The sequence below is a fragment of the Geospiza fortis genome, unplaced genomic scaffold (genome assembly GCF_000277835.1).
Source record: "Geospiza fortis unplaced genomic scaffold, GeoFor_1.0 scaffold23, whole genome shotgun sequence".
NCBI classification, from domain to species: Eukaryota; Metazoa; Chordata; class Aves; order Passeriformes; family Thraupidae; genus Geospiza; species Geospiza fortis.
The window spans coordinates 13784009-13795207 of NW_005054303.1; positions in this window are offsets into that span (position 1 = coordinate 13784009).

Sequence of the window (11199 nt, forward strand, 5' to 3'; positions counted from 1 at the left end):
AATTTTAAAATCATATTTAAAAATGTGAGTTAAGTTGGGAAGTTCTTAATTTCTTTAATATATATGTTTTACAAAGGGATGGATAAGGTTTAAGAAAAAATGGAATTTGGAAGGTTTCCCACTGGGAGATAAAGACTGTGTTTTGTTATGATAGCATCTCTCAATTGCAGTTCCCAGGCTAAGTCGGGAGACTTCTTCTAGAAGGGACTTCCCACATGTGTAAACTCTCCTCATCCAAATGTGCTACAGCAGCAGCCAGCAAAGATATTAGAAATATTAGATATTAGGAAAAGATTCTTCCTCCAGAGGGTGCTGGCACTGCCCAGGCTGCCCAGGGAATGGGCACGGCCCCGAGGCTGCCAGAGCTCCGAGGGGGTTTGGACAGCACTGCCAGGGATGCCCAGGGTGGGATTGTTGGGGGTCTGGGCAGGACCAGGAGTTGGACTCAGTGGGTCCCTTCCAACTTAGGGAATTCTGTGACTCAGTGATTCTGTGAAGATCAGAGTCCACTGTGCCAGGCATGGTCCATGGGCGTAGGAGGCAGCCCTTGCCTTGGAGAACTTGGCTGAAGAAGCAAAAGGAGAGGAAAGAAGGATTCCTGTCTGGTTTACAGGGCAGGGATAAAATTCCCGAGGTCACATGGTTGGTTCCATGGCCTCCTTTCAACAGCACCAGAAAGAATGTTATTCCTTCAGGAATACCCGTTGGGTTTGAGTCACAAACAGGAGTTTTGCAGACTCCAGAACAAAGAGAAGTGCATCATCTTCAAATAGGCCTTTTCCAGGCAGGGATTCCCAGCACCAATCCCCCAGGCCTCTTCCAGGTGCTGTAGCTACATATCCCCCACACAGAGAGTGAGCTCTGTCCTTTCCTGCACAAGTCCTGCTTTTGCTCTATTGTTTTTCTCTGTTTTTCTAATATAACTTTATAAAGGGCTTGAGAGATGCAAGAAGGGGAAAAATAAGTATTAGAGGAGGCTCAGCTCTTCCTTGGAATCGTCTTCCCATCTCACCAAAGCCAGGGTGAGTGGAAAACTTCTGGCTTCCAGGATGCAAGCTGGAGCTGTGCAATACACTGTCCCTCTTTTATACCAGTCCAGGATGCTGTAAAAAGGACATAAGGTGGGCATAAATGACATTTCTGCCAAAATCAAGGCCCCTTTAGTCACTGCCAGCAGTGTAATGGGGCCTGTAATAAATGAGCACTAAGTGCTCCTTTAGAGAGATGCACTGGAATTGCTGAAATGCTGCCAGTGTGATACAAGCATCAGGAAATCCCATTTGTTCCATGTGGCCAAAACCCACAGAGAAGCTCCATGAAGCACTTCATTTTTTAGTATGGCTGTAAATAATGTAGAGAATAAATACTGAAGTCCAGAGAACAACTTTACAGCCGTGCTCCTGAAAATAGGTTTTCACCCTCCTGTGGCTGATGGTGCTGCACTTCAGGGTATGGATCTGAGGTTCTCCTGGCTGGAAATGCACCTGTCAGTGGGCAGAAGGTGCAAAGTATCTGTGGAGCATCTGCCAGCCAGGTGAGAGCTGTAAGCATTGAAAATGAATGTAGAGTTTCTGCTGTTTGCAGAGTGGCTGCTCCTTTCAGTACCCAGGGAACTGATAATGGAGTTTGTTTGCACACAGATACTTGGAGTAAGAGAAGCAGCTGATTTTGGGATCCTGGGAGACCAGGCCAAAAAATGTGAAGAAGGTAGAGAGTGATTTTTACATGGACATGTAGTGATAGAACAAGAGGGAATTGCTTTAAACTAATAAAGGGGAGATTTAGATAAGATATTAGGAAAAAAAATTCTTCTCTGTGAGGGTGGTGAGCCCCTGGCACAGGTTGTCCAGAGAAGCTGTGGCTGCCCCATCCCTGGAAGTGTCCAAGGCCAGGCTGGACAGGGCTTGGAGCAACCTGGGGTAGTGAGAGGTGTCCCTGCACACGGAGATGTTGGAACTGGATGAGCTTTAAGGTCCCTTCTGACCCAAACCACTCTGGAGTTCTATGAAAATAGTGCAGGGAATCAGCAGCTGCTCCTTTACTTATTCATCTTCCTGTGGAGGAAAACAGTGTGAGGATTCCCAAGCTGGTCCACAAGGAGCTGGAGGGAAGAGTGGCACTTGGTGATGGTGCAGGGACAAGTTACTGAAAGGACCCGAGTACTCCCAGCTCCTCCATCCAGCAAACTGGACCAGTGCAGAGGGTGTTCCTTGGGGGTCACCTTCCAGTGGGATTTGTCACTTGGCCATGGGAGCTGTACCCCAGAGGGGCCGGGGGGCTTGTCCAGTCTGTCCGCAGCAGGACCTGGCTGGTGGCTGGGATTCGTGTCGCAGGCCAGAAGGTGGCACTGCCGATACTGCGTTGGAGAGGTCCCATCAGCTCTGGCCAGAGCAAGGAATTTGGGGGAAATGCTGCAGAGAAAAGGCACCGTCAAACGGGATACATGGAGGGATAGCAGGGTCTGAGAGAGCCTGAAGCAATGCGCAGTTTGGATGCGAGTGGTGTGAGGCTACGGGAACATCCTGGGGCTTCATCTTCCACCGGCAAGCTTGTAATCTCATTAATCACAGCATCAGACTGTGCAAAATTGTGGAAACTTGCAGATTATTGCAAACCCCCAAAGCGAATGAGCCTGGCAGGAGGTTTAAAAGTGAGCATTGCAGAGGAGTGCTTGGCTTTGGCTGGGCAGGATGGAAAGCTGGGTTGTTTTCTGCTGAAAATGGGCAAAACTTTGCCTTCCCAGCCCTTCTCTGTCTGCCTTGGCAGTGCTGGGTGGGGAGAACTGCTCGTATTTCTTGCATTTTGTATCTCTGCATTTCTCTCTGATGGTGAGTAAACACATTTTTGTCAGTGAATGCTCAGTAATGAGGGAAAAACTGATCTGTGGTTTGGCTAAAAACAAGATACTGATATTGGAAAGAAGGAGCAGGTGAACATCTGGCTGTGAGCTCTTTGTTAACACAGGATATATGTATATATATATTTTATATATATATATATATATATATATATATATATACACACATACATACTCTGAGGTTATACACATGGCTTCTTCACCCCGAGACCGTATGTATTAGAAGAGGATTTTATGCCCTGCTCCAAGGGAAGCCTCCTAAAGACAATTTGATTGGGAATTACTGTGGAAGGCCAGTGGGCGATTCATCATCCAAATGACTTATCCCTCCCCCAAAGTTTCTCTAAAGTTTCCTGTCACAGCTCATGTGCCCTGAGGAAAAGTGTTTTTTCTTTCTTCATTCCTTCACTCCTCACTAGCTACTTGTGTGGGTGTCCTGGGGTCTTGGAGAAAGTGGTGCTGTGCCTGGATTTGTCTCAGCTTATCTCCACTCTGATTCCATCCTGACAGTGTGAACCTGGAGTCACTTATTAAAGTCAAAGGTGTCCACTCCTGGAAAGGCTTACTGGGCACACCAGGTGGGAGCTTTACCTTCTCCAGAGCATCTCCCAGCTGCTCTCCCTTCACAGTTGTGTGGAGATGCTTAAACAGGTGACAGGAGAATGAGGATTTCCAGGTCCTAATGCTGTGAAGTCACCCTGGCCAGGATTTGTGCCTGGGTATAGTGCCTGGCTCAGGAGAAGAGCAGAGCCTATGGAGTTTGCAGCCCTGTGGGGACCAGCTGGATTAAATCATGAAGGGTGACAGGTTTTCTTTCTGCTGTCCTGCCATGCAAAGGGACAGTAATGAGCAGCTGGACAGAAGAGACTTGTGAATTGAGAAGATGCACAAGAGCTGAGAAAAGACATCAAGATCAGTGTTTTGTCCCAGGAGCACCAGCCCTTTACCTGGAAGAGAGTGTGAGGGGGTAACAACTTCATCTCTGTGCTCTGCTCTTCATTTGAACATGTAAGAAATGGCTTCACCACAGAGGGCCAAGCTCCCAGACAGATGCAAGAGGCTTGAGCAGGGGAGGTAAGTCCTGCTGCATCCTACCCCACTCCCTCTTCCCCTCTGTGGGCAGACAGGGTGGCTCGCAGTGTGACCAAGCGTAAATGATGCGGCTCTTGGAATTGGCAGGGAGAGAATTTGATTTTTTTTCCTTTTTTTTTTTTGTCAGGATTGCACTTGCAGTTTACAGCAAGCTGGTTTCTTCTGAGAGGCAGATGTGACTTTGCTGTGCTGCAGAGCCAGCCCCCATCCCTCCTCTGTGAGCCCTGGTGGAGTCCTGAGGCGGAAAAGCCGAGTGCAGCTCCGAAGGGCACACGTTTCCTGTCTCTTCCTCCTGGCAGGTTTTGTCTGCAGACACTGGCTTGAGTACCCCATAATTACATTTTCACATTTTTTAATATAGTAACACATGGCTGGGCTTGTGGTAGGGAGCCAAGTGATGTCTTTGGGCTGTGAGGACTATAAATAACCAAAGGGATCATTTTATTTGGTTATGGAAGGAAGAAGGTCTTTCTTCAGCATTTGCTGTACAAACACAGCTTAGGAGCAAATAAAGAAAAGTTCTTTTTTTTCTATATGTTAGGGAGATACCCATGGATTCAGCAGATTGCCTCAAAAGTGAAAAATCCTTTGAGTTACATTTCTTTACACAAGGCCTTCACACTGTCAAGCTGCCCAAATTATAGCTTTGTTTTCATTTTAGTTGTGGCAATTATTGTGCTTTTGTTAAAAATACCATTCTGTGTCTATTCTAAGCTCTCAGTAGCAAGGACTGTCTTAAAATAAATGTATGTGCAGTGCCAGGCACAATAGATTTCATCTGTGCCTGAGACTTTGGGGCACAACTGCTTTATATACAGCAAGCAACTGGTTTGTGTGACAAGATGCAGCTTTTCAGGTCTAGATCTTGGCATTATGAATCTTGAAATCCAGGATTCCTCATTTTTTCTTTACATTGTGCTTGGCACTCCTGTGTAGGCTGTATCTGATTGCACTCTGCTGTCAAAAAGCCTTGTCACTTCATCCCCAGCACATCTTTCCCTGGCTGGTGGCTGGGATTCGTGTCGCAGGCCAGAAGGTGGCACTGCCGATACTGCGTTGGAGAGGTCCCATCAGCTCTGGCCAGAGCAAGGAATTTGGGGGAAATGCTGCAGAGAAGAGGCACCGTCAAACGGGATACATGGAGGGATAGCAGGGTCTGAGAGAGCCTGAAGCAATGCGCAGTTTGGATGCGAGTGGTGTGAGGCTACGGGAACATCCTGGGGCTTCATCTTCCACCGGCAAGCTTGTAATCTCATTAATCACAGCATCAGACTGTGCAAAATTGTGGAAACTTGCAGATTATTGCAAACCCCCAAAGCGAATGAGCCTGGCAGGAGGTTTAAAAGTGAGCATTGCAGAGGAGTGCTTGGCTTTGGCTGGGCAGGATGGAAAGCTGGGTTGTTTTCTGCTGAAAATGGGCAAAACTTTGCCTTCCCAGCCCTTCTCTGTCTGCCTTGGCAGTGCTGGGTGGGGAGAACTGCTCGTATTTCTTGCATTTTGTATCTCTGCATTTCTCTCTGATGGTGAGTAAACACATTTTTGTCAGTGAATGCTCAGTAATGAGGGAAAAACTGATCTGTGGTTTGGCTAAAAACAAGATACTGATATTGGAAAGAAGGAGCAGGTGAACATCTGGCTGTGAGCTCTTTGTTAACACAGGATATATGTATATATATATTTTATATATATATATATATATATATATATATATATACACACATACATACTCTGAGGTTATACACACGGTTTCTTCACCCCGAGACCGTATGTATTAGAAGAGGATTTTATGCCCTGCTCCAAGGGAAGCCTCCTAAAGACAATTTGATTGGGAATTACTGTGGAAGGCCAGTGGGCGATTCATCATCCAAATGACTTATCCCTCCCCCAAAGTTTCTCTAAAGTTTCCTGTCACAGCTCATGTGCCCTGAGGAAAAGTGTTTTTTCTTTCTTCATTCCTTCACTCCTCACTAGCTACTTGTGTGGGTGTCCTGGGGTCTTGGAGAAAGTGGTGCTGTGCCTGGATTTGTCTCAGCTTATCTCCACTCTGATTCCATCCTGACAGTGTGAACCTGGAGTCACTTATTAAAGTCAAAGGTGTCCACTCCTGGAAAGGCTTACTGGGCACACCAGGTGGGAGCTTTACCTTCTCCAGAGCATCTCCCAGCTGCTCTCCCTTCACAGTTGTGTGGAGATGCTTAAACAGGTGACAGGAGAATGAGGATTTCCAGGTCCTAATGCTGTGAAGTCACCCTGGCCAGGATTTGTGCCTGGGTACAGTGCCTGGCTCAGGAGAAGAGCAGAGCCTATGGAGTTTGCAGCCCTGTGGGGACCAGCTGGATTAAATCATGAAGGGTGACAGGTTTTCTTTCTGCTGTCCTGCCATGCAAAGGGACAGTAATGAGCAGCTGGACAGAAGAGACTTGTGAATTGAGAAGATGCACAAGAGCTGAGAAAAGACATCAAGATCAGTGTTTTGTCCCAGGAGCACCAGCCCTTTACCTGGAAGAGAGTGTGAGGGGGTAACAACTTCATCTCTGTGCTCTGCTCTTCATTTGAACATGTAAGAAATGGCTTCACCACAGAGGGCCAAGCTCCCAGACAGATGCAAGAGGCTTGAGCAGGGGAGGTAAGTCCTGCTGCATCCTACCCCACTCCCTCTTCCCCTCTGTGGGCAGACAGGGTGGCTCGCAGTGTGACCAAGCGTAAATGATGCGGCTCTTGGAATTGGCAGGGAGAGAATTTGATTTTTTTTCCTTTTTTTTTTTTGTCAGGATTGCACTTGCAGTTTACAGCAAGCTGGTTTCTTCTGAGAGGCAGATGTGACTTTGCTGTGCTGCAGAGCCAGCCCCCATCCCTCCTCTGTGAGCCCTGGTGGAGTCCTGAGGCGGAAAAGCCGAGTGCAGCTCCGAAGGGCACACGTTTCCTGTCTCTTCCTCCTGGCAGGTTTTGTCTGCAGACACTGGCTTGAGTACCCCATAATTACATTTTCACATTTTTTAATATAGTAACACATGGCTGGGCTTGTGGTAGGGAGCCAAGTGATGTCTTTGGGCTGTGAGGACTATAAATAACCAAAGGGATCATTTTATTTGGTTATGGAAGGAAGAAGGTCTTTCTTCAGCATTTGCTGTACAAACACAGCTTAGGAGCAAATAAACAAAAGTTCTTTTTTTTTCTATATGTTAGGGAGATACCCATGGATTCAGCAGATTGCCTCAAAAGTGAAAAATCCTTTGAGTTACATTTCTTTACACAAGGCCTTCACACTGTCAAGCTGCCCAAATTATAGCTTTGTTTTCATTTTAGTTGTGGCAATTATTGTGCTTTTGTTAAAAATACCATTCTGTGTCTATTCTAAGCTCTCAGTAGCAAGGACTGTCTTAAAATAAATGTATGTGCAGTGCCAGGCACAATAGATTTCATCTGTGCCTGAGACTTTGGGGCACAACTGCTTTATATACAGCAAGCAACTGGTTTGTGTGACAAGATGCAGCTTTTCAGGTCTAGATCTTGGCATTATGAATCTTGAAATCCAGGATTCCTCATTTTTTCTTTACATTGTGCTTGGCACTCCTGTGTAGGCTGTATCTGATTGCACTCTGCTGTCAAAAAGCCTTGTCACTTCATCCCCAGCACATCTTTCCCTCACTGTGGTGATGCCCCTGGATCTGTACCCTGCTTTCCACACCCAGGCAGCTCCTGGATCTGTGTGTTGTTCTGACCAGAAGTGCTGAGCAGCAGACAGGAACGAGGCTGTGGTGCTACTCTGCCTTCAAGGGAATTCCTGACAGCAACAGCCTGGACCTTCAGCATTTCTTCACTGGGTGGGTGGCCTTGTGTCACCCAGTGCTGGGACTCACCCTGCTCTGAGGCCTCAGCCCAGGAACACCACGTCATGCCAGGAGCAGCCATCCACCCCCACCACATGGATAATTTAATATGGAATCCCAGAATGGTTTGGGTTGGAAAGGACCTTAAAGCTCATCTCATTCCAACTCCCCTGCCATGGGCAGGGACACCTTCCACTACCCCAGGCTCTCAGGGCTGGCTGTTTGTTCTCTGCCCCCGAGGTGAATTGAGTGGTCCAGGGAATGGCCCCAGGCTCTGAAGAATGAGACTGGACTCTTTGGAGTTCGATCTTCGGATTGTTTATTATATCTTATCTATGAAATTTTCTCCCTGCCAGACAGAGGTCTGACCAGCAAGGCAGCCACAACACTCTCCAACCGCTCCTGAGGCTGCATCGTCTTTTATACTACAAATCACATATATCATATTTACCTTTATTTTCCAATACCTATCACCCATGTTAAACAGTTCTTTTCTACTTTATACCAATCCCCAAGTGCCAACATCACAGCAGAAGATGGAGAGCAAGAAGAAGAAAGAAGAAGGATGAGACACACCCTGTTCCCTCCATGTTGTCCCCATTACCCTTATACCAAAAATTTTAAAACTCATATTTTCACCCTGTGTGCATCTTATAAATACACCCTCTAAACCCGTGTGACCTTCCAGCCCTCACACCAAACTGGCAATTCATTTGCAGGATCAAAATCCAGCCACCAAGTGTTCCGGGCATAATGCCAAGATCTCTGAGCCCCCCGATGGGGTCTCGGCTCTCGACGTGGTCTTGGGAGGCTCCGCACATCCGAAGTGATGTGCTGAGTTCCCACACCAGGCTGCTCCAAGCCCCCTCCAAGCTGGCCCTGGACACTTCCAGGATCCACGGGCAGCCACAGCTTCTCTGGGCACCCTGTGCCAGAGCCTCACCATACTCACAGGGAATAATTTCTCCCAATATCCTATCTAAGCCCACCCTCTGGCAGTGTGAAACTATTACCTCTTTTCCTGTCACTCCAGACCATTGTCCAAAGTCTTCTTCAGCTCTCTTGGAGCCCCTTTGGGTACTGGACACAACTGGTACACAAGAGATGTTGAGATTCCTCTAACTCCTTGTGGAGTTTGCTTTTAGTCTGAAGGACTACACACGAGGCTTGAGGCAGGAACATTTCAGCCTGCTGTGTATAACTTTAGTTCTGCACTGGAATGAGGCTCCCATGTCCCAGTGTCTGTGCCAAGTGCTGGATCTGCCATAAACAGTTTGCAGAACTTGAACACAAGAACTTGAACAGAAGAACTTGAACACAAGCATCTCCTAACAGAAAGGAGATGCTTGGGTGAGTTACAAACACATCTTGTGCATCTGCAAAGGTCACACATCAGAGAGACCTTTCTGTGCACCACAGACCAGGATGCCTGATAGCATCTACATATTTATTAATATGTGTGACACAAACATGAAATGGGGACATTTCTACCCCTTTTTTGTAGATACAAAATGTGATCAAAGCATTCAAAGCATACTCCAACACCCCAAAGGGGTGAAGAGTATTGACCACAGCATTTCTCATTTCTTTTTGGGAAAACACACACAATCCTGCACACCACCCAACTTTGAGCACCCACGAGAGCCAGACCAGGAGATCCCATTCCTGGTTGTGTGTGAGCTGCTGCATTTCTGCAGGGAAGGAGCTGTTCCTACGATTGCATCATCGGTACAAAGGAGCCACAGTTCCATGATTGCCCCCAATTAGTGGTGCTGCCAGATCATTCCTAATATTTTTTCTTCAATGGGCACAGCAGTGCAATGGATCTGACTGTGTGAATGTTTGGATGGGGTGCATTGACAGCAGTGGTGTCTATCAAGGGGAACAACAACTCCAGATTAAATAGCAGGGTGCTCTCTCTGTCACGATGGGGCAGTTTCAGGGAAAAAGCTCCCATTGTTTCCTCGGCCATATCGAGGGGGCTGACACAAGGCCCTCTTGATTAAACGAACTGGCAGCAGAACAGCAAGTTCTTGTTAACCATACATGCCAAAAGGCCCTAACACAAACAATCCCCATTATAAATTAGGCCTTTTACAAACAATATTTCAAGAAACTACTTGTCCGTTTTCCACGCCATTATGCATTTTTAGGATGATTACATGTTTCTGCTGGATAATGGCCTTTTGCCAAGGGCAAAATGGAGTTTCAATAGGATTCATTATGAAGTGAAAACTTTTTCTATTCCCTACCTCCTGGAAGGAAAAAGCCACTCACAGATAAAGCTGCGATATAATTACGTTGCTTTAGATAACTGGCGATGCTGCTTCCCAAATGATAAGTACTTGTTTTTATCCTTCCTTAATCTCACAGGCCCCTTGTAGTCTTTTAATAGGAAGTGGTGGCAGCTGTGAAGGCCACTTGATCATTTGGGCCTGAGCAGAGTGCGAGGCTGCCTGGCTGATAAAAGCCAAGACAGCTCCAGCTATCAGGACAGCTATTAGAGGAGGAAGTGCTGTCTGTGAGGACAGGCCATGCCAGGCAGCTCTTCAATGCACTGCTAAATAATTATGCTCCATTATAAACCTTTCCCTTCCCCCTGTTCGTTTTACAGAGCGTGATCTCTCCTAGAGTTCAGACATGTTGTTAATATCTGCAAGGGAACATGGAATGCTGAGCTGTGGGGATGGGGATGTCAGGGTTTGATCCTGCAAAGGGCTGAATGATCAGGGTAGGAGCCAAACCCTTGGATCCTGGTGCTGTGCACAGGACCTCAGCAGTGCTCAGTGTAGCAGAGGAGTTACACAGCAGCTTTGTGACTGGGAGCCTGACAAAGGCAGAGGTTGCCTTGGGGATTGGAAAAAAAATAGGGGGGGTCTTGTAGTTCAAGCCCTGATCTGGGTCTCACGAAACCTGGCTCAGTTTCCAGTCCTCCTTCAGAGTCCTTGGTTTGGATCAGTCTCTCCCTGCCCTCATTTCTTATTTGTTACATGTGAATGGAAATGATTTCTCCTTTTGGCCAACTTTTAGGATTACAGAATCTGAAGGAAAAGACTGTCATCTGTACAGAATATCAAGATCAACAGGCTTTTGCCTGTCTCAGCTGAGCTTTTGAGATGTTACTGTACCAGATCCCATTTCTCTGATTTATGTCTCATGCAACCACTTTTGTTTATAAAGATGCCCATCATTCCCCATTACATGCTTCCCTCATAATTACTGCAGGAATTTAACCAGGAGGGCAAACAAATAACTTGGTGACTGTGAGAACAAAAGCCCCAATTAATGAAAATTCATTTTGAGGTGGCAAAAGCCATTTATTATACCCATATAGCAATTATGATCAAGTTAGTGGTTCCAGGATTTCATTACTATTATTAAGAAGACAAGCCATTTAGGCTGTTATAGTCTGAGGTCTTT